The 22,269-nt window shown below is 40.6% G+C and overlaps 9 non-coding genes and 2 pseudogenes across 9 annotated transcripts; 1 reads left to right on the top strand and 10 right to left on the bottom strand.

The window, feature by feature from the left end:
- Positions 1 to 5,292: 5,292 nt before the first annotated feature.
- Positions 5,293 to 5,396, top strand: LOC112759855 (small nucleolar RNA R71). Its single transcript, XR_003180321.1, has one exon. It is a non-coding gene; the product is annotated as a small nucleolar RNA R71 (small nucleolar RNA).
- A 3,176-nt stretch (positions 5,397 to 8,572) lies between these two features.
- On the bottom strand, positions 8,573 to 8,695 carry LOC112759672 (5S ribosomal RNA; annotated as a pseudogene).
- A 196-nt stretch (positions 8,696 to 8,891) lies between these two features.
- LOC112760412 (5S ribosomal RNA) lies at positions 8,892 to 9,010 on the bottom strand. Its single transcript, XR_003180854.1, has one exon. It is a non-coding gene; the product is annotated as a 5S ribosomal RNA (ribosomal RNA).
- A 181-nt stretch (positions 9,011 to 9,191) lies between these two features.
- LOC112759841 (5S ribosomal RNA) lies at positions 9,192 to 9,310 on the bottom strand. Its single transcript, XR_003180309.1, has one exon. It is a non-coding gene; the product is annotated as a 5S ribosomal RNA (ribosomal RNA).
- Positions 9,311 to 9,493: 183 nt separating this feature from the next.
- On the bottom strand, positions 9,494 to 9,612 carry LOC112762087 (5S ribosomal RNA). The gene has a single exon (XR_003182443.1). It is a non-coding gene; the product is annotated as a 5S ribosomal RNA (ribosomal RNA).
- A 179-nt stretch (positions 9,613 to 9,791) lies between these two features.
- LOC112759640 (5S ribosomal RNA) lies at positions 9,792 to 9,910 on the bottom strand (annotated as a pseudogene).
- A 179-nt stretch (positions 9,911 to 10,089) lies between these two features.
- Positions 10,090 to 10,208, bottom strand: LOC112761876 (5S ribosomal RNA). The gene has a single exon (XR_003182247.1). It is a non-coding gene; the product is annotated as a 5S ribosomal RNA (ribosomal RNA).
- Positions 10,209 to 10,390: 182 nt separating this feature from the next.
- LOC112759216 (5S ribosomal RNA) lies at positions 10,391 to 10,509 on the bottom strand. Its single transcript, XR_003179995.1, has one exon. It is a non-coding gene; the product is annotated as a 5S ribosomal RNA (ribosomal RNA).
- Positions 10,510 to 10,688: 179 nt separating this feature from the next.
- LOC112759298 (5S ribosomal RNA) lies at positions 10,689 to 10,807 on the bottom strand. Its single transcript, XR_003180071.1, has one exon. It is a non-coding gene; the product is annotated as a 5S ribosomal RNA (ribosomal RNA).
- A 183-nt stretch (positions 10,808 to 10,990) lies between these two features.
- Positions 10,991 to 11,109, bottom strand: LOC112762130 (5S ribosomal RNA). The gene has a single exon (XR_003182482.1). It is a non-coding gene; the product is annotated as a 5S ribosomal RNA (ribosomal RNA).
- Positions 11,110 to 19,648: 8,539 nt separating this feature from the next.
- LOC112761968 (small nucleolar RNA R71) lies at positions 19,649 to 19,752 on the bottom strand. Its single transcript, XR_003182333.1, has one exon. It is a non-coding gene; the product is annotated as a small nucleolar RNA R71 (small nucleolar RNA).
- Between the last annotated feature and the right edge of the window lie 2,517 nt (positions 19,753 to 22,269).

Raw genomic sequence — 22,269 nt, 5'->3', positions numbered from 1 at the left:
TACCAAGTGTTGAAACACTCCTCAGAACCTATTCATCCAAGCATATCCTTAATACATAAACACCACAGGCATTTGTCTCAGAAGTTCAAACCATTGTACCTAGCTTATTTTCTCAATTATTTTACTTTTTGATTGCCTTTTTCCGTGGCTTTTTCTTTTCCTTTTCTTTCTTTTTCATGGCCAAAGACATTTATTCATCAAGATCCATAGACAATTTTTACTTCTACAATAAAAAAGATGATAATTCTACACTCTAATATTAGTGATGTGACTAAACAATCAAGCATGCATACCACCACTTAATTCTACTTGATTTGTCACTAATTTAGCCAAGTTACTTTTGTTCAAGCTTTTCTTTTATTTTTGGAAACAGAACAAGCATGGCAGGCACTTGTTTAAGAAGGTGAAGTTATATCCAAACATCTAGGCATTCACTTTATTCAAAACACTTAACAAACACACATACTAAAAAAAACGACTCATAAAAAAAAAAAACTCCACCTAACACTTAAATGACTTATGATAAAACAAGTTCATAAAGACAATTCACCAATACATTTGATTATTAGGAAGAGACCACCTCTTATTTATTGCTTGGTTCTTCTTAATTCTTGGATCCTGCTTTTCTTGCTTCCTGCCTCTTTTGACCACTGTGCTTCTTTGTCTTTTCTTATGAGCTTTTTCCAGAATCCAGCCTTTTCATCGTTTCTTCCACTCCTTTTTCAAGGATCATTGCCTTGTTTATTTCTCCTTCTTTCCTCCCTTTGAAATACTCATCATAAGCTGGGAATGCTGGGTCCATCTTGTGTAGATGTTCCCCTATGTAGTTAAGCTTGATTTGCGAACTGATGTTGTAGTCAGCTTGGACTGAGTATCTTGCATTCTGTAAAGTGGTGGCTTCCTTGATTGCCAAGACATTGGCATCTTGGTGTTGGCATATGTGGCTGAAGGATTCCTGTAAGTGTAGATTTTGTTCCCTTTGCAGATCAAAGAATCTTGATTCAAAGTTCCTTTGCATATCCATCATTTTTAGATGAAAGTCTTCTTGTCTTTCCTGAGACCTCATGTATTGTTGAGACATTCCTTCCATGATTTCCTGCATTCTGCTCATATCCATGGGGTCTCTGGGAATTCGTTGTCTTCTTTCAGGATTTGCTTGCTCTTCTTGCTCTTCTTCTCTGTCTTCTCCTTCCTGTCTTTCTTGTTCTGCTTCTTGCTCGGCTTCCACTTGTTGCCCTTCTTCATTTCTTCTTCTTGTATGTCTTGGAGGAGTTGGGCCAAGAGTCATTCTGTGTGCAGTTATGGCCAGCCCAGGATATAGCCAATTAGGTCTTTCATCCTCAAGTGGTACTTGGGCATCGATGCATAGTCTAATGATGGTGCTAGGGAAATGAAGCCAGGATTCAGGGTCACTTTTCTCACTAAACTCTTGTATCTGTTCAGCAATGAGTCTATGAACTTTGATCTCTCCTCCAACCATAATGCAATGTAGCAAGATGGCTCTTTTAGGGACTATTTCTGAAGAGTTTGCAGTGGGTAGGATGGATCTCCTAACTATTGCATACCACCCTTTAGCTTCAGGTGTTAGGTCTCCTCTTCTCAAGACTCTTGGAGCCCCTCTTGTTTTTCTCACCCATTCAGCTCTGATGGCACAAAGGTCTTCAGCAATAGTTGTATAGTCAGGTTCTCCTCTCATCCTTTCGTCATAACTTGCTTGGCTGAAATGTATGTTTTTCAGGCCAAGAGTTTTCATAATTGCTTTGGGACTGAAGTCAACTTCCACCCCTCTCACATAGCTTTTGTATGTGGGGTTCTTGGTTTGATCCTCCCTTACTGCATTTGCATAAAACTCCTTCACCAAGTTGATGTTGATTCTAGTGATTGGCTTAGTTAGGAGTTCCCACTTCCTCTTTTTGATCTTTTCCCAAACACCTGGGAACTCATCCTTTTCAAGTTCAAAGGGGACCTCAGCTAGTACCGTTTTAGGTCTCATCCATTCGGCTTGAATCTCATGGAACACTGATCTGTATCTCCATGCATCGAATCCCCTGTTTTCCTCCATTGGCTGCTTGTCTTTTCTTCTTTTGTGGCTAGATGAAGCTGCCATTTTGGTAAGTGACAACTAAAGTTGACAAGGTGAAGTAAGAAGTGTTGTTGGAGGTGTGGTGAGATTGTTTTCGGCAAGAGATGGTTATGCTATGATGAAGGAAAAAGTGTATGAAGGAGGATTGATGGTGTGGGACTCGTTCCCCAAGTGGTTCTTTATAGTGCCCATGAGTGAAAAATGAACGGCTAGGGTGGTTTGTGAAGGGTGGCTTGATGGTAAATATATGAATTGTAGATAAGGACGATTGGCTTTTCATTTTCTTGGAAGTATTCTAGATGCATTAGGTTGTACATGTAGCTTTCTTTTCTTGCAGAACTTCCTTTTCCCATGTGTTAGTTTCAAAGATTTATGAATTTTCTTTTTGACCAAGCACGTACCTCCCTTTGTCTTTTTCCTCCATTTTTGTCTTTTCTTTTGTACCTGCACAAACAAACAAATTTGCTATCATTTTTCGGTCCATGTGAATTATGAACAGTATTTGCACATGTAAATCAATGCTTGTCTTTATGAGCTTATAGCCGTGACTTCTACATGTATGCACACTTATTATTTGGACACCAAACTTAGTTTTTGGTTAAGTCTCCTGATGACATGAAATCCATATTGGTTGTCCTTAATGAGTGTGCATATTTCTAATAAATCATAGTCACCTTGGCTCTTTGATTCTAAACAAAGTGACTACCCTAAGTAATTGAACTAAAGCATTAAAACATATGAATGGTATACTTGTCATGACTTTTGAGATCCAGAGGAACTTCTTGCTTTTCATAAACTGTGTTCAAAAAGAACACCAAACTTAATGTTTGGTTGTGCACCTTGAATGAAAGATGGAATTCAATTTGAGTAAGATTTGGGAGTGCCATCAGGCACACCAAACTTAGAGACCAATTGTAATTTACATGCACGGTTTAGTGCACTTAATCAATAGTTGTCCTGAGGATTCAAGTTCATGCATAAGAAACCATACTTTATTAGATGTAAAGCAAAGCACTAAAGATTAAGGATACTAAAAACATGGTTGCCTCCCATGAAGCGCTTCTTTAACGTCACTAGCTTGACGGTTGTCCCTTGTTAGGGTGGATTGTAGTGCTTGACGTCCTCTCCTCTCACTATGAAAACGTCCCCTCTTGATTCATTCATGACCTCTAAATGTTCCAAAGAAAGAACTTTCTTGATTGTGAACACTTGAGGGAGCTGAGAAGGAATGGTCTTGAGGCCAGGTGGAATTGGCAGATAATGACTTGAGATCACTTTATCTCCTGGAGAAAAACCTTCAGTGGGAATTTTCTTGTTTCTCCATCCTCTTGGCAATCTCCCTATCACTCTTCCCTTTCTCTTGAGGATTTCTTCATTGACTTTTATGTCAGGAGGATCCTTCTGATCTGTTTCCACTGATTCTTGTGGCTCTAACTCTTGCAACTCTTGTTTGCCTTCCAATGACTGTTTAGAGTCTCAGCTGCTGGATTACTTTCCTCCAAACACGGATGGCTACTATCATCTTTAGGCTTTTCAGATTCTGGTTCAGGCTCAGATGCAGGTTTGAAGACTTTGAAAATGAGCTGTTCATCACGTATTCTCAGAATTAGTTCTCCTTGTTCTACATCTATGAGCGCTCTAGTAGTGGCTAGAAATGGTCTGCCCAGAATGATAGGGTGTAAATAGCTTTCCTCCATGTCCACAATGACAAAGTCTGTGGGGAAATAATAATCTCCTACTTTCACCAGCACATTTTCAACTACCCCTTCAGCTTGCTTCTGAGTTTTGTCAGCCAGTTGTATGATTACATCAGTGGATCTCACCTCGTTCAGTTGTAGCCTCTTCATAAGAGTTAGAGGCATCACATTTATGCTAGCTCCTAGATCACAGAATCCTCTGTCTATTTTGTTTCCCCTATGATGCAAGGGATATGAAAGCTTCCTGGGTCCGTTTTCTTAGAGAGTGTGTCCTTCTTGATGAGAGCACTGCATTCTTTGTTCATTGTTACCGTTTGTCCTCCCTTCAAAACTCTTTTCTTGCTTAACAATTCCTTTAAATACTTGATGTGTGTGGGCATTTGATGAAGAATCTCAAGAAAGGGAATATTGACATGCAGAGAATTAAATGTCTCTAGAAACCTTGAATAGGTTTTCCTTTTTTCACCTCCTCCTAACCTCTCAGGAAATGGTGCTTTTGGTTGGTATACTTCCATCATGCCTTTTTGCAGATCCTTGGCTTGCTCAGTTCCACTTTCCTGCTTAACTTCTTCCACATCTTCTTTCAAGATTTCTGGTTCCTGCTGTGAGGACCTGATTCCTTCTTCTTCTGAGACTTCCTTCAATATGGTGATGGCCTTGCACTCTTCCCATCTTACTCTCTTTTGTTCCCCCTTAGGATTCTTTTCTGTCACTAGGGAACACTGCAGTTGATTTGGGTGCCTGTTGAGATAGCTCTCCTACTTGAGATTCCAACCTTTTGAGTTTTCACCATGGTTTCTTAAGGTAGTTCTCACATCATCCCTGAAGCTCTTCAATTCACTTATGTCTTGGCTCATGGTTGCCATCATTCCTTCCATCCGGTTTAATTGATCTTGAAATTGTTGGTTCGGATTAGGTTGGGTATGTTGATCATTTTGGCCATGATATGATGATTGGGGGTAAGTGTTTTGTGTGGCTTGGTATGATCTTTGGTTGGAGTTTTGGTATGTGGAATTGTTTTGTTGATTGTGGTTGTAAGGTTTGTGGTTTTGTGGTTGGGTTTGTTGGTTTCCCCACCCAAAGTTTGGGTGGTTTCTCCAGCCTGGGTTGTAAGTGTTGGAGTGTGGATCATATGATTGCCTTTGTTGGTTTCCCACATAGTTAACCTCATCCCAATCACCTCCTTCAATGCCTACTTCCTCTTGATCTTATGTGTGTATTGCAGCCACTTGCTTTGTTTCTAATTGCCTGGTAAGCTCTGCTAGTTGCTTGGCAAACACCTTGTTTTGGGCTAGAATTGTATCAACATGGTTCAGCTCCATGACTCCCTTAGTGTTGTGCCTTTCTGATGCATAGTAGTACTCATTCTCAGCCACTGTCTCGATCACTTCAATGGCTTCTTCCACAGTCTTTTTCTTGTTCAATGAACCTCCTGATGAATGGTCTACAGCCTTCCTTGATTCATAAGAGAGTCCATCATAGAAGATGTGCAATTGCACCCAATCATGGAACATGTTTGGTGGGCATTTCCTTGTCAAGTCCTTGAATCTCTCCCATGCCTCGTAGAGAGTTTCACCATCTTTTTGTCTAAAAGTTTGGACCTCAGATCGAAGCCTATTGACCTTTTGTGGAGGGTAGAAACGTGCCAGAAACTTGCCTTCCACCTCATCCCATGTGGTTAGACTCCCCCTTGGGAATGATTCCAGCCACTTAGCTGCCTTGTCCCTAAGTGAAAATGGGAACAAGAGCAGTTTATAGGCATCTTCCTGGACTCCATTGGACTTCACAGTGTCACAAATTCTCAGGAACTTTGTGAGATGTTGGTTTGGGTCTTCATTAGCACTTCCTCCAAAGGAACAATGATTTTCCACCAATGATATTAGCTGTGGCTTGAGCTCAAAATTGTTGGCCTGAATGGGTGGTTTCTGGATGCTACTACCACAATTCCCAGAGGTTGGGTTTATGTATGAACTAAGAACCCTCCTCTCAGGAATGGCATTGTTTCCATCAGCTCTCTCATGGTTGTGAACTTCTCTATCCATGTTGAGATCTAGAGCTTCCTCAAAATTGTCCTCAGATTCTCCTTCAGATTCCTCTTCTCCCACTACTCTCTTCCCTCTTGCTTCCCTTCTAAGTCTATGAAGGGTCCTTTCCGGTTCGGTATATGGAGGAGTTGATGTCTCTCCTCTCCTACCTGTCATACAAGAACACAGCTCAAACACAAACAAGTGAAATACTCTTGGTTAATGGAAGAGTATGGTTAGATCAATTGAGGAATTAAATCAAACAGTTAGTGAGTCAGTGAGTTAGTTGCATGGATTTAAAGGCATAAAGAAGGAAAGCATGTAACCAAGTGCAGAAATTAAAATTCAACAAGTATCTAGAACAGAATTAATCAAAGCAAGAGAAAATTGCTCAATCTAGTTAGCTTCCAATTTGAGAATTGTCAATCGAAAACCAATCCCCGGCAACGGCGCCATAAACTTGATGCGCATAAACGTGTTATGCTACGATTTAGGAAATTGCACGATCGGCAAAATTCCTTCCGGCAAGTGCACCGGTTATCGTCGTCAAGTAAAAACTCACAATAGAGTGAGGTCGAATCCCACAAGGATTGGTTGAGTGAGCAATTCGGATTAGAAGTGTGTTCTAGTTGAGCGGAATCAAGATTTGAGATGAGAATTGCGGAATGTAAAATTGGCGGGAAAAGTAAATGACAAGAAAATTAAATGGCTGAATCTTAAATTGCATGAATTAAAGAGCAGAATGTAAATTGCTGAAATTAAAAGGGACTGGGGATGATTGCAAGAATTGAATTGCAGAATGTAAAGAGAAAGTGGAAATCAGAAATGGGGAATTCATTGGGTTTAGGAGATATTGAAATCTCCGAATCAAAACATGTAAATCTCTTCCTCAACCAATGCATTCATTGAATTTTGCTTGGCAATCTTATATGATTGGATCCCAATTCCTTGGCTCCAATGCTCTCTAAAAACAAACAAATTCCCAATCCCTTGGTTTAAATGTTCATAAGAAGAGATGATGCTTGATCACTGATTATACCACACAATTTCATGAACCACAATTTGGTAGGATTACATGTCACAATATCCATCCAAACCCCAATCCAATCCACTGTGAGAAAGCTTCTCTAGCATGAATCCTCCATTCCTTTCCCAAGGCTCCGAAGGATTCCAAGTATGAGTAGTCTCTTTCCCAAGACAACTACTCAATGGAATTAGATCGAGAAGCTTTCTAACAAAATTCAAGAGAAAAGATTGAAGAAGAAGATAAACTATTATTGATTCATTGAATTACAATAGAGCTCCCTAACCCAATGAAAGGGGGTTTAGTGAATCATAGCTCTGAATTCAATTACAAAGAAAAAGAAACTAGCTAAAAGTGAAAGTAAAAAGTCCCTTCTAACTTAACTTCTATCCTATTTATACACTTTCTATATTGAGCTTCAGTTGTGCTTCTTGGGCTTTGAGGCCTCTCCTTGCTTTCCTTTTGCCTTGGGTTTATGATCCATAATCTTGATGAGGTTGTTGATCCAAGTCCTGTAACATTTATTGAGCCAACTTAGTGATAATCAAATAATGACACATGACTCAATAAATTGAGATTTCAAACTCATCAATCCTTCAGGCCCAATCCCATAAACCATGATATTCAATTGGGTTTCATACCAAAGTAAGTTTAAGTTAATAATTGTGCTCAAAGACTAACTTAAATCACAATATTTTTGGCCCAGAAAACCTTTTCAAGAGTGGCGTTTAAGTTGTAGTTTAAGCTTAAACTGCAACTTAAACGCCAGACACTTCCAGTGAGGCCATTTGTAGAAGCACGTTTAAGCTTCAGTTTAACCTTAAACTGAAGCTTAAACGTGGAAATGGAAGAATGGTAGCCCTGGAGAGTAATGTAGTCGAACACGTTTAACCTCCAGTTTAAGGTTAAACTGGAGGTTAAACGTGGAAGAGGAATGAGGCATCCTGGAGGTCGAACACGTTTAACCTCCAGTTTGAGGTCAAACTGGAGGTTAAACGTGGAAAAGGGTGGAGGCATACTGGAGGTCGAACACGTTTAACCTCCAGTTTGAGGTCAAACTGGAGGTTAAACGTGGAAGCTTGGAATGGTGGCCCTGGAGGTGTCGAACACGTTTAACCTCCAGTTTGGGGTCAAACTGGAGGTTAAACGTGGAGGTGGAGAGAGCAACCCTGGAGTGAAAGAAAACGTCGAACACGTTTAAGCTCCAGTTTGAGTCAAACTGGAGCTTAAACGTGGAATGGCCCTGGTACTCTTCCTGGTTCTGGCGTTTAACATCCAGTTTGAGGTCAAACTGGAGGTTAAACGTGGAACACCTCCCTGGGTGGCATACTCATTCTGGCGTTTAACCTCCAGTTTGAGGTCAAACTGGAGGTTAAACTTCAATCCCAGCATTTCTTATCCTTCATGATTTTGGCGTTTAAGCTCCAGTTTAGGCTTAAACTGGAACTTAAACTCCACATGTGATATTCAAGCTTCCTTTATTGATTTTGTTGCTTCCTTGCTTAGCCTCTTCTTCCCTGAAATCATCCAAACAATTGCATCAAAGTCTTGCAAAATTTCATGAGAAATCTTTCATTCATAGCATTTAAGTAATTCAACTAAAACTCATGGAATTTGCATCAAAATCATATTGTTTGGATGGTTCATTACTTTGTTCTTCATTTAACCATTTTTGGTTACTTTAAGCTCAAGAAAATGCATAAAACAACTAAAACTAACAGAAAAATGCTAGTGAAACTAGCCTATGATGCCTTGGCATCAAGGACTTCCCAGGAGGTCACCCATCCTAGTACTACTCTTGCCCAAGCACGCTTAACTGCGGAGTTCTGATAGGATCCGGTCCATTAGTGCTGGTATGATCGCACCTATTAAAGTATGCACACACAATTATCATAAGCATGTCTCACGACGTAGGGTAAGTCGAGCTGCGAAGCCCTGCAGAGCCCGTGCGAGCTTATCGAAAATCAGGTCATTGAGGTTCTCTTTAACTAAACAATTCAAGATAGCGTCGTTTAAAGAACGAGGATAAGCACGACGTAAAAAAAAAAGAAAAAAAGAAAAAAAAGGTGCAACACGAGGACTTCTCAGGAGGTGACCCATCCTAGTACTACTCTCGCCCAAGCACGGTTAACTGCGGAGTTCTGATGGGATCCGGTGCATTTGTGCTGGTATGATCGCACCTATTAAAGTATGCGCACACAATTATCATAAGCATGTCTTGCGACGTAGGGTAAGTCGAGCTGCGAAACCCTGCTGGGCCCATACGAGCTTGTCGAAAATCACGTCATTGAGGCTCGCTTTAGCTAAAAAATTCAAGACAGCGTCGTTTAAAGAACGAGGGTAAGCACGACGTAAAAAAAAAAGAGGTGCAACACGAGGAATTCCCAGTAGGTCACCCATCCTAGTACTACTCTCGCCCAAGCACGCTTAACTACGGAGTTCTGATGGGATCTGGTGCATTAGTGCTGGTATGATCGCACCTATTAAAGTATGCGCACACAATTATCATAAGCATGTCTTGCGACGTAGGGTAAATCGAGCTGTGAAGACCTGTGGGGCCCGTGCGAGCTTGCCGAAAATCAGGTCATTGAAGCTCGGTTTAGCTAAACAATTCAAGATGGCGTCGTTTAAAGAACGAGGGTAAGCACGACGTAAAAAAAAAAAAGAGGTGCAACACAAGGACTTCTGAGGAGGTCACCCTTCCTAGTACTACTCTCGCCCAAGCACGCTTAACTGCGGAGTTTTGATGGGATCCGGTGCATTAGTGCTGGTATGATCGCACCTATTAAAGTTTGCGCACACAATTATCATAAGCATGTCTCGCGACGTAGGGTAAGTCGAGCTGCGAAGCCCTGCAGGGCCCGTGCGAGCTTGTCGAAAATCAGGTCATTGAGGCTCGCTTTAGCTAAACTATTGAAGATAGCATCTTTAATGAACGAGGGAAAGCACGACGTAAAAAAAAAGAGGGGCAACACGAGGACTTCCCAGTAGGTCACCCATCCTAGTACAACTCTCAACGAAGCACGCTTAACTGCGGAGTTTTGTTGGGATCCGGTGCAATAGTGCTAGTATGATTGCACCTACTAAGGTGTGCGCACACAATTATCATAAGCATTTGTCGCGACGTAGGGTAAGTCGAGGTGCGAAACCCTGCGGGCCCGTGGGAGCTTGCCAGAAATAAGGTCATTAAGGCTCGCTTTAGCTAAACTATTCAAGATAGCATCGTTTAAAGAACGAGGGTAAGAACGACGTAAAAAAAAAGAGGTGCAACACGAGGACTTCCCAGGAAGTCACCCATCCTAGTACCACTCTAGCCCAAGCACGCTTAACGGCGGAGTTCTGATGGGATCCGGTGCATTAGTGCTGGTATGATCGCACCTATTAAAATATGCGCACACAATTATCATAAGCATGTGTCGCGACATAGGTTAAGTCGAGCTGCGAAGCCTTACGGGCCCGTGGGAGCTTGCTGGAAATCAGGTCATTAAGGCTCGATTTAGCTAAACTATTCAAGATAGTGTCGTTTAAAGAACGAGGGTAAGAACGACATAAAAAAAAAACACAGGTGCAACACGAGGACTTCCCAGGAGGTCACCCATCCTAGTACTACTCTCGCCCAAGCACGCTTAACTGCGGAGTTCAGTAGGAATTCGGTGCAATAGTGCTGGTATGATCACACCTACTAAAGTATGTGCACACAATTATCATAAGCATGTGTCGCGACGTAGGGTAAGTCGAGCTGCGAAGCCCTGCGGGCCCGTGGGAGCTTGCCAGAAATAAGGTCATTAAAACTCGCTTTAGCTAAACTATTCAAGATAGCGTCGTTTAAAGAACGAAGGTAGGAACAACGTAAAAAAAAAGAGGTGCAACACGAGGACTTCCCAGGAGGTCACCCATCCTTGTACTACTCTTGCTCAAGCACGCTTAACGGCAGAGTTCTGATGGGATCCGGTGCATTAGTTCTGGTATGATCGCACCTATTAAAGTATGCGCACACAACTATCATAAGCATGTGTCACGACATAGGTTAAGTCGAGCTGCGAAGCCCTGCGGTCCCGTGCTTAGCTTGACGGAAATCAGGTCATTAAGGCTCGCTTTTGCTAAACTATTCAAGATAGCGTCGTTTAAAGAACGAGGGTAAGAACGACGTAAAAAAAAAACACAGGTGCAACACGAGGACTACCCAGGAGGTAACCCATCCTAGTACTACTCTCGCCCAAGCACGCTTAACTGCGGAGTTCTGATGGTATCCGGTGCATTAGTGCTGGTATGATCGCACCTATTAAAGTATGCGCACACAATTATCATAAGCATGTCTCGCGACGTAGGGTAAGTCGAGCTGCGAAGCCCTGCGGGGCCCATGGAAGCTTGTCGAAAATCAGGTCATTGAGGCTCACTTTAGCTAAACTATTCAAGATAGCGTCGTTTAAAGAACGAGGGTAAGCACGACGTAAAAAAAAAGAGGTGCAACACGAGGACTTCCTAGGAGGTCTGATAAACCCATATTTTATGATATATATTGTGCTCAATTTAAGTGATTTATTCAACCCTTCACCCACTTATTCATGTAAATTGCATGGTTTTACTTTCCCTTCCTTATTATGTGAAATATATGAATAACATGTTTCCTATTATTTAAAAATAATTATTTTAATTACCCTTTATTACCATTTGATGCCGTGATTTATGTGTTGAGTAATCTAAGGTAGGAATAACTTAAAGGATGAAAAAGGAAACATACAAAAATGGAAGGAAAGCACAAAATGGAGTTTTTGAAGAAATTGGCAGCGACGCGAACGCATGGACGACGTGGTCGCATGCCTAGCGCAAAAAAGTAGCGACGCGAATGCGTGACTGACGCGGACGCGCCCCATGAGCAGAACACAGATGACACGGACGCATGACCGAAGCGAACGCGTGATAAGGAAAACTCCAGATGACGCGACCGCGTGACCCACGTGGACTCGTGACAGACGCCACACACCATAAATTACAGAAAACGCTCCTAGCAATTTCTGAAACCCTTTTTGGCCCAGATCCAAGTCCAGAAGGCACAGATTAGAGGTCATAAAGTGGGGGAATGCATCCATTCATTAGGAGGTCTTCAATTTTTCACTTTTCATAGTTTAGATGTAGTTTTTAGAGAGAGAGGTTCTCTCCTCTCTCTTAGGTTTTTAGGATTAGAATTCCTCTTAAAGGATTTAGAATTTCAACTCTTCATCAAGTTCAACATTCCTTTTACTTTATATTTCTCTTTTACTTTCAGTTATTTTAATGTTATCCTTTAATTACTTTTATTACCAATTTGGCTTATGAACCATTCATGTTTAGATTTAATTTTCTATTTAATATAATTTGAGGTATTCTGGAATTATGACTGCTTTCCTTTATTTATATTAATAATTTAGATTTTCCCCTTTTGGTTTTGGTTGATTAATTGGTAACTCTTGAGTTGTCTAACTCATCGTGATTGATAACTGATATCCTTGCACATCTGATTTAAATCCCTATAACTCTAGTCTTTCCTTAGGAATTAACTAAGACTTTAGGAGTTAAATTGATTTACCCACTCAACTTACCTTAATAGTTAGAGGTTGACTTAGTGGAGAGCAAAATATAATTCTCATCACCATTGATAAGGACAACTAGGATAGGACTTCCGAATTTTCATACCTTGCCAAGAGTTTATTTTACAGTTGTTTATTTATTTTATTTGTCATTTAAATTATTTGTTTCTTACTTTCAAAACCACAATTTACAAAACTCATAACCAATAATAAGAACATACCTCCCTGCAGTTCCTTGAGAAGACGACCCGAGGTTTAAATACTTCGGTTATTAATTTTAAAGGGGTTTGTTACTTGTGACAACCAAAACGTTTGTAAGAAATGATTTCTTGTCGGTCTAGAAGCTATACTTACAACGGGAATTTATTTGTGGAAATTCTAGATCGCGCAAGAGTTTCGTTCTTCAAAATGGCGCCGTTGCCGGGGAACTGCAAACGTGTGCCTTATTATTGGTTATTGTAAATATTTTTCTTTTACTTGTTTATTTGTTTTTGTTTTTCCCTTTTTATTTTTATTAGCTACTATGAATTCTCACCCCTCTCACTTTGAGTTTGGTTCTAATATTGTTGAAGGGAACGAAAGTTATAGCAGGAACATTCATCAAGGTCAGAGCAATCAAAGATGGATGGAGCCAAGAGGATCTGATCAACCCTTTAGGCAACAACACCCTCCAAGATATCATGGACGAGGACCACTTTACAATGCATACCAAGCTAATAGATATGGTGGACAACCTTGTAACTACCAACAAGCCCCACCTTGTGCTTATAGACCATCCTCTCAACGTAGATTTGAACCACCACGCTCACAAGTCCCTTTTCACCATTCACCACCGTATGACCCTTATCATCCACAATCCCAATCCAATTACTCCCGAGAACCACCACATTCTTGTTCTGAACCCCCCTCCCCAACCAATGAACCCTTATACCCACCCCAACCTCCTATGGACAATAGACTTCGTGTTCTTCTTCACGGGCAAGCAAAGATAGAAAAGGGCGTACTGGAACTCACTATTACCGTAACTGAGGTAGTAAATTTAATAGCTTCCCGACATCTGAGAACTCAAAGTACTCCCATGGCTGCATGTAGGGAATCAAAAGAAGAGCGTAGCATGAAGGAAATACTAGAAACTCCGGTGGACAATGAGGAGCATGGCTTTGTACTGGAACGAGTAGAGGAAGCCATTATAGTTGTAAAGGAGGAAGTGGTTGAAGATTTAGGAGATGCTGAACCTCTATGGGAATCAAGAACTGTACAGGATTCCGCTGAGAAGTCCGAATTAGATGCCAAGGAGGATAGTGCATAACCTCCAAAGCATATACCTTGTGAAAAATTGGACGGAACAGACCAAGAAGTTGATTCCATGGGCAGCGATGATCACGAATCAAGCTCTCCTATTCACGAACTCACATTCGCAGCTGAGTTCCTTGAACCTGAAGAACCTTATCCAAGTGAATACGAAGATGACGTCGAGGTAGATTTCTCTCAACCACCGGCTTATGACCTGAGTGATGAGGAAGACATAGAAGACTTTGATCAGGACGCAGTTGCAGCTAAAGAATTTTGCAAAGAAGTGGAGGAATTCACAGAAGATTACAAGAGAGTAGAACTTACAGAACCATTGGAAACACCTATCCCAAGGCCATTACCACCTAATACAAGCTTCAAGTGGGTACAATCCTTAACCTTTATCTTTACTTTTCCACTTGAATATGGTTTGCTTGAAACAGATGGCCAGCTTAGAGCTCTCTGCGGCTTTAAGAGTAAGAGGGAAATGGCTCGTACTCAGAGCTGGTGTGCAAGGTTCGATAAAATTCCACGCTTCAATTCGAAGTGCACGGATTGGTATCAAGTTCAATTGAATGAGTCACGGAAGACGTTTGGTCATCTTAGCGAGAATACAATTTATAAACCGCCCGGATGGAAGCATATAGATCAAGACAAAGGCGGACCTAAAAGCAAAGTTTGGGATCCTGGAATCTATTCTGACATTCGTCACTCCGGGAGCCTGAGAACCTGTTTGAAGCTACTCAATGGCTTCACATGCCTAATTTGGGACCCCGGAGGCTGTTGCCATTCCAAACGTTGGTGGAGATTTCTGGATGAATTTAAGCATAAGCCACCATAACAGGAAGCCCATCCAATGTCCAACTTAAGGACTTTAACTAAAAGTGCTAGGTGGGAGACAACCCACCATGGTATGGTCGTTTCTTTTTTCAATTTTTATTTCGTATTGTTTGATTTTATGTTATATTTTTTTATTGAACCTGGATGTTATTCATAGCATTTGCATTAGCATTGCATACCTGCATATATATAAAAAAAAGAGGCGTGCGACGCGACCACACTGCTAACACGTTCGCGTCAGTTGCAAAAACCACCTCCCACGCGTCCCCGTCAATCACGCGAACGCGTGATCTGGAAATAGGCGTAAAAATCCAACGCCCAGAAATCTGGGCTGGAATCGTGCGGCTGTTGTGCGTTTAGCACAAAACGGCTCACGCGTTCGCGTCCGTCACGCGAACGCGTCACTTGCACAAAAACTTATCCCACGCGAAAGCGTGAGCGACGCGTTCGCGTCATGTGGATATTATGGCACCCCAATGGAGACAGAGAGTTGTGTTGAAACGACGCTGGAATTGTGCGTTTAGCACAATTTCCAGCGACGCGGTCGCATGCCTCACGCGACCGCGTCATTCATCCTTTCACCCATTCTATGCGATCGCGACACTCACGCGATTGCGTCAACCCCATTCCACCCTAGCCACGCAACCGCGTGCCGCACGTGTTCGCGTGGATTCAAATTCACTAACCCCAGTGACGCGAAACCCTACCCCCATCGCGCCCCACTCTCCTTCCCCAACCCCTTCTGTTCTCTCTCCCTCCTTCCTCTGCACCCACCACCAGCCACCCCTGACCACCGCACCAGCGCCGACCACCCAGCCACGACTGCGACGCCCACCCCCTCCTTTTTCCTTCCCTCCCTTTCTTCTCTTTCTCTTCTCTTCTTCCCTCCGCCACCGTTGCCCCCACCGCGGCCAACCACCACCACCACCACGCCATCACCGCCGCGCCTCGCACCACCACCACCCCCATCCCCATTTTCTTAAATCACCCCCTCCATCGTTAACCCTACTGATGAGCGGATAATTTATACGCTTTCTGGCATTGTTTTTAGTATGATTTTAGTAGGATCTAGTTACTTTTAGGGATGTTTTTATTATTTTTTATGTTAAATTTACATTTCTGGACTTTACTATGAGTTTTTGTGTTTTTCTATGATTTCAGGTATTTTCTGGCTGAAATTGAGGGACTTGAGCAAAAATCAGATTCAGAGGTAGAAGAAGGACTGCTGATGCTGTTGGATTCTGACCTCCCTGCACTCAAAGTGGATTTTCTGGAGCTACAGAACTCAAAATGGCGCGCTTCCAATTGCTTTGAAAAGTAGACATCCAGGGCTTTCCAGAAATATATAATAGTCTATACTTTGGCCGAGTTTAGACGACGCAAAAGGGCGTTGAACGCCAGTTCTACGCTGCAGTCTAGAGTTAAACGCCAGAAACATGTCACGAACCAGAGTTGAACGCCAAAAACACGTTACAACTTGGCGTTCAACTCCAAAAGAAGCCTCTGCACGTGTAAACTTCAAGCTCAGCCCAAGCACACACCAAGTGGGCCCCGGAAGTGGATTTATGCATCAATTACTTACTTTTGTAAACCCTAGTAGCTAGTTTAGTATAAATAGGACTTTTTACTATTGTATTTAGATCTTATGATTTTTAGTTGAACTTTGGATCATATTGATCACGTATGGGGGCTGGCCATTCGGCCATGCCTGGACCTTCATCACTTATGTATTTTCAATGGTAGAGTTTATACACACCATAGATTAAGGTGTGGAGCTCTGCTGTTCCTCATGAATTAATACAATGTACTACTGTTTTTCTATTCAATTCAACTTATTCCGCTTCTAAGATATCCATTTGCACTTCAACATGAATGTGGTAATTGTGACAGTCATCATCATTTCCTATGAACACGTGCCTGACAACCACTTCCGTTCTACCTTAGATTGAATGAGTATCTTTTGGATTCCTTAATCAGAATCTTTGTGGTATAAGTTAGAACCCATGGATGGCCATTCCTGAGATCTGGAAAGTCTAAACCTTGTCTGTGGTATTTCGAGTAGGATCTGGGAAGGGATGGCTGTGACGAGCTTCAAACTCGCTAGTGCTGGGCGTAGTGACAGACGCAAAAGGATCAATGGATCCTATTCCAGTATGATCGAGAACCGACAGATGATTAGCCATGTAGTGACAGCGCATTGGACCATTTTCACTGAGAGGACAGGATGTAGCCATTGACAACGGTGATGCCTGACATATAGCTTGCCATGGAAAGGAGTAGGATTGGTTGGATGAAGACAGCAGGAAAGCAGAGGTTCAGAGGAACGAAAGCATCTCTATACGCTTATCTGAAATTCTCACCAATTTATTACATAAGTATCTCTATCCTATTTTACGTTTTATTTATCTTTTAATTATGAAAACTCTACAACCATTTGAATCCGTCTGACTGAGATTTACAAGGTGACCATAGCTTGCTTCAAGCCGACAATCTCCGTGGGATCGACCCTTACTCACGTAAGGTTTTATTACTTGGACGACCCAGTGCACTTGCTGGTTAGTTGTATCGAAGTTGTGACAAATTATGAATTAAGATTAGAGCACCAAGTTTTTGGAGCCATTACCAGGGATCACAATTTCGTGCACCAAGTTTTTGGCGCCGTTGCCGGGGATTGTTCGAGTTTTTGGCTAGTTTTGGTCCGGTAACATCAGTGCCAAGTTGGTCCGGCAACAACACCAAGTTTTTGGCGTCGTTGCCGGGGATTGTTCGAGTTTGGACAACTGACGGTCCATCTTGTTGCTCAGATTAGGTGATTTTCTGTTTGTTTTATTTTCAAAAAAATTTTCAAAAATCTTTCAAAAATTTCTCATCTGTTTTCGAAAATTATTCTAAGTTTTTTAGAATGAATTCTAGTGTTTCATGAAGCATGTTGAAGCCTGGCTGGCTGTAAAGCCATGTCTAATTCTTTTGGACTGTGGCTTCCAACCATCAGCATAGAGGCAAGTTAATTGGAATATCAGCTGTTGCATGCCTGATTTATATCCTAAAGCTGGCTGGCTATTAAGCCATGCCCAACCCTTGGATTGGAGCTTTAGGCCAACATTGAAAGATTCCTGGGATTCTTATTAAAAATTTTTGAATTTCTTATTTTCTTTTTCTTATATGTTTTTCGAAAAAAATATACAAAAATCCAAAAAAATTAATAAAATCATAAAATCAAAAATATTTTTTGTTTCTTGTTTGAGTCTAGAGTCAATTTCTAAGTTTGGTGTCAATTGCATTTTTTCTAAAAATTTATGCATTTTTCGAAAAATTCATGCATTCATAGTGTTCTTCATGATATTCAAGTTGTTCTTGGTAAGTCTTCTTGTTTGATCTTGATGTTTTCTTATTTTGTGTCTTTTGTTGTTTTTCATATGCATTCTTGAATTCTTAGTGTCTAAAAATTAAAAATCTTTAAGTTTGGTGTCTTGCATGTTTTCTTTTCTTGAATTTTTTTTTTAAAAATAAGTTATTGGTGTTCATCTTGACATTCAAAGTGTTCTTGGTGTTCATCTTGACATTCATAGTGTTCTTGCATTTATCACATGTTTTGATCCAAAATTTTCATGCATTGAGTCAATTTTGTGTTTTTCTCTTTCATCATTAAAAATTCAAAAATCAAAAAAATATCTTTCCCTTTTTCACTCATAAATTTTCGAAAATTTGAGTTGACTTTTTCAAAACTTTTTAAAAATTTAGTTGTTTCTTATGAGTCAAATCAAATTTTCAATTTAAAAATCTTATCTTTTTCAAAATCTTTTTCAAAAATCATATCTTTTTCATTTTTTTATTTATTTTCGAAAATTATAAAAATATTTTTCAAAAATCTTTTTTAATTTTATCTCATAATTTTCGAAAATATTATCAACAATTAATGTTTTGATTCAAAAATTTCAAGTTTGTTATTCCCTTGTTAAGAAAGATTCAAACTTTAAGTTCTAGAATCATATCTTGTGATTAGTTGTGAGTCAAGTCATTAATTTTGATTTTAAAATTCAAATCTTTTTTCAAAACTAATTTTAATAATATCTTTCTATCATATTTTTTTAAATCATATCTTTTTCAAAAATTTGATTTTAAAATATCTTTTCTAACTTCTTATCTGCTTATCTTTTCAAAATTGATTTTCAAATCTTTTTCAACTAACTAATTGACTTTTTGTTTGTTTCATATCTTTTTCAAAACTACCTAACTAATTCCCTCTCTACTTTTCGAAAATACATCCCTCTTTTTCAAAAATTCTTTTTAATTAATTAATTGTTTCAATTTTTAATTTTAATTTTAATTTTATCTTAATTTTCGAAAATCATTAACTCTTTTTCAAAATTAATTTTCGAAATTCTCTCTCCCTCATCTCCTTCTATTTATTTATTCATTTACTAACACTTCTCTTCATCTCAAATCACTGCTCCTATCCTCACCCTTGTGTTTGGATTATCCATTCTTATTCACTCTTATTCCCTTTCTTCTTCTACTAACAATAAGGGAACCTCTATACTGTGGTAAAAAGGATCCCTATTATTATTTTCTATTCCCTTTTTTGTCATATGAGCAGGACCAAGAACAAGAACATTCTTGTTGAAGCAAATCCTGAACCTGAAAGGACTCTAAAAAGGAAACTAAGAGAAGCTAAAATACAACAGTCCAGAGACAACCTTACAGAAATTTTTGAAAAGGAAGAGGAGATGGCAGCCGAAAATAATAATAATGCAAGGAAGATGCTTGGTGACTTTACTGCACTAAATTCCAGTTTACATGGAAGAAGCATCTCCATCCCTACCATTGGAGCAAACAATTTTGAGCTTAAGCCTCAACTAGTTTCTCTGATGCAACAAAACTGCAAGTTTCATGGACTTCCATCTGAAGATCCTTTTCAGTTCTTAACTGAATTCTTGCAAATATGTGATACTGTTAAGACTAATGGAGTAGATCCTGAAGTCTACAGGCTCATGCTTTTCCCATTTGCTGTAAGAGACAGAGCTAGAGTGTGGTTGGACTCTCAACCCAAGGATAGCCTGAACTCTTGGGATAAGCTGGTCACGGCTTTCTTAGCCAAGTTCTTTCCTCCTCAAAAGCTCAGTAAGCTTAGAGTGGATGTTCAAACCTTCAGACAGAAAGAAGGTGAATCCCTCTATGAAGCTTGGGAGAGATATAAGCAACTGACCAAAAAGTGTCATTCTGACATGTTTTCAGAATGGACCATCCTGGATATATTCTATGATGGTCTGTCTGAATTAGCTAAGATGTCATTGGATACTTCTGCAGGTGGATCCATTCACCTAAAGAAAATGCCTGCAGAAGCTCAAGAACTTATTGACATGGTTGCTAATAACTAGTTCATGTACACTTCTGAGAGGAATCCTATGAGTAATGGGACGCCTCAGAAGAAGGGAGTTCTTGAAATTGATACTTTGAATGCCATATTGGCTCAGAATAAAATATTGACTCAGCAAGTCAATATGATTTCTCAGAGTCTGAATGGAATGCAAGCTGCATCCAACGGTACTCAAGAGGCATCTTTTGAGGAAGAAGCTTTTGATCCTGAGAACCCTGCAATAGCAGAGGTGAATTACATGGGTGAACCCTATGGGAACACCTATAACCCATCATGGAGAAATCACCCAAATTTCTCATGGAAGGATCAACAAAAGCCTCAACAAGGCTTTACTAATGGTGGAAGAAACAGGTTTAACAATAGTAAACCTTTTCCATCATCCACTCAGCAACAGACAGAGAATTTTGAGCAGAATCCATCTAGCTTAGAAAATTTAGTCTCTAATCTATCTAAGGCCACTCTAAGTTTCATGAATAAAACAAGGTCCTCCATTAGAAATTTGGAGGCACAAGTGGGCCAGCTGAGTAAGAAGATCACTGAAACCCCTCCTAGCACTCTCCCAAGCAATAGATAAAAGAATCCAAAGAGAGATTGCAAGGCCATTGATATAACCATCATGGCCGAATCCAAGGAGGAAGGGGAGGACGTGAATCCCAAGGAGGAAGACCTCCTGGGACGTCCAAAGATCAACAAGGAGTTTTCCTTTGAGGAACCAAAGGATTCTGAGGCTCATTTAGAGACCATAGAGATTCCATTGAACCTCCTTATGCCCTTCATGAGCTCTGATGAGTATTCTTCTTCTGAAGAGAATGAGGATGTCACTGAAGAGCAAGTTGCCAAGTACCTTGGTTCAATCATCAGGCTGAATGCCAAACTATTTGGTAATGAGACTTGGGGAGATGAACCTCCCCTGTTCACCAATGAACTAAATGCATTGGATCAACTGAGATTGTCTCAGAAGAAACATGATCCTGGAAAGTTCCTGATACCTTGTACCATAGGCACCATGACCTTTGAGAAGGCTCTATGTGACCTTGGGTCAGGAATAAACCTCATGTCACTCTCTGTAATGGAGAAACTGGGAATCTTTGAGGTGCAAGCTGCTAGAATCTCATTAGAGATGGTAGACAATTCCAGAAAGTAGGCTTATGGACAAGTAGAGGACATGTTAGTAAAGGTTGAAGGCCTTTACATCCCTGCTGATTTCATAATCCTAGACACTGGAAAGGATGAGGATGAATCCATCATCCTTGGAAGACTCTTCCTAGCCACAACAAGAGCTGTGATTGATGTGGACAGAGGAGAATTGATCCTTCAACTAAATAAGGACAACCTTGTGTTTAAAACTCAAGGATCTCTCTCTGTAACCATGGAGAGGAAGCATGAAAAGCTTCTTTCACTACAGAGTCAACCAGAGCCCCCACAGTCAAACTCTAAGTTTGGTGTTGAACTCCCATATCCAAACTCTAAGTTTGGTGTTGGGAGTCTATAAAATTGACCTGATCACCTGTGTGGCTCCATGAGAGCCCACTGTCAAGCTATTGACATTAAAGAAGCGCTTGTTGGGAGGCAACCCAATTTTTATTTATCTAATTTTATTTTTATTTTTATTGTTCTTTCATGTTTTATTAGGTTCATGATCATGTGGAGTCACAAAATAAATCCAAAAATTAAAAACAGAATCAGAAACAGCAGAAGAAAAATCACACCCTGGAGGAAGGACTTACTGGCGTTTAAACGCCAGTAAGGAGCATCTGGCTGGTGTTCAACGCCAGAACAGAGCATGGAGCTGGCGCTGAACGCCAGAAACAAGCATGAAGCTAGCGTTCAACGCCACAAATATGCTGCATATGGGCGTTGAACGCCCAGAACAGGCATCACTTCGGCGTCTAAATGCCAGAAATGCATGCAAAGGTATTTTACATGCCTAATTGATGCAGGGATGTAAATCCTTGACACTTCAGGATCTGTGGACCCCACAGGATCACCTCAGGATCTGTGGATCCCACAGGATCCCCATATACCTCCACTCACCTTCCCTCCTCATAATCCTATATCACCCTCTCTCTCTCTCAATTCACAGTCATCCCTTCTGTTTTCCATTCACCACTCACATCCATACACCCCACCTACCTTCAAAATTCAAAATCTCTTTCCCACCCAAGCCCACCCATATAGCCGAATACACACATCCCTCCATCTTCTCCATATCTTCTTCTTCTTCTACTATTCTTTCTTCTTTTGCTCGAGGGCGAGCAACATTCTAAGTTTGGTGTGATAAAAGCATAATCTTTTTTTTTCCATAACCATTGATGGCACCTAAGGCCAGAGAAACCTCTAGAAAGAGGAAAGGGAAGACAAAAGCTT

This window comes from Arachis hypogaea, chromosome 16 (genome assembly GCF_003086295.3).
Source record: "Arachis hypogaea cultivar Tifrunner chromosome 16, arahy.Tifrunner.gnm2.J5K5, whole genome shotgun sequence".
Lineage (NCBI taxonomy): Eukaryota > Viridiplantae > Streptophyta > Magnoliopsida > Fabales > Fabaceae > Arachis > Arachis hypogaea.
The sequence above is the reverse complement of the archived record's forward strand: the minus strand, read 5'-3'. Positions and strand labels throughout refer to the sequence as shown.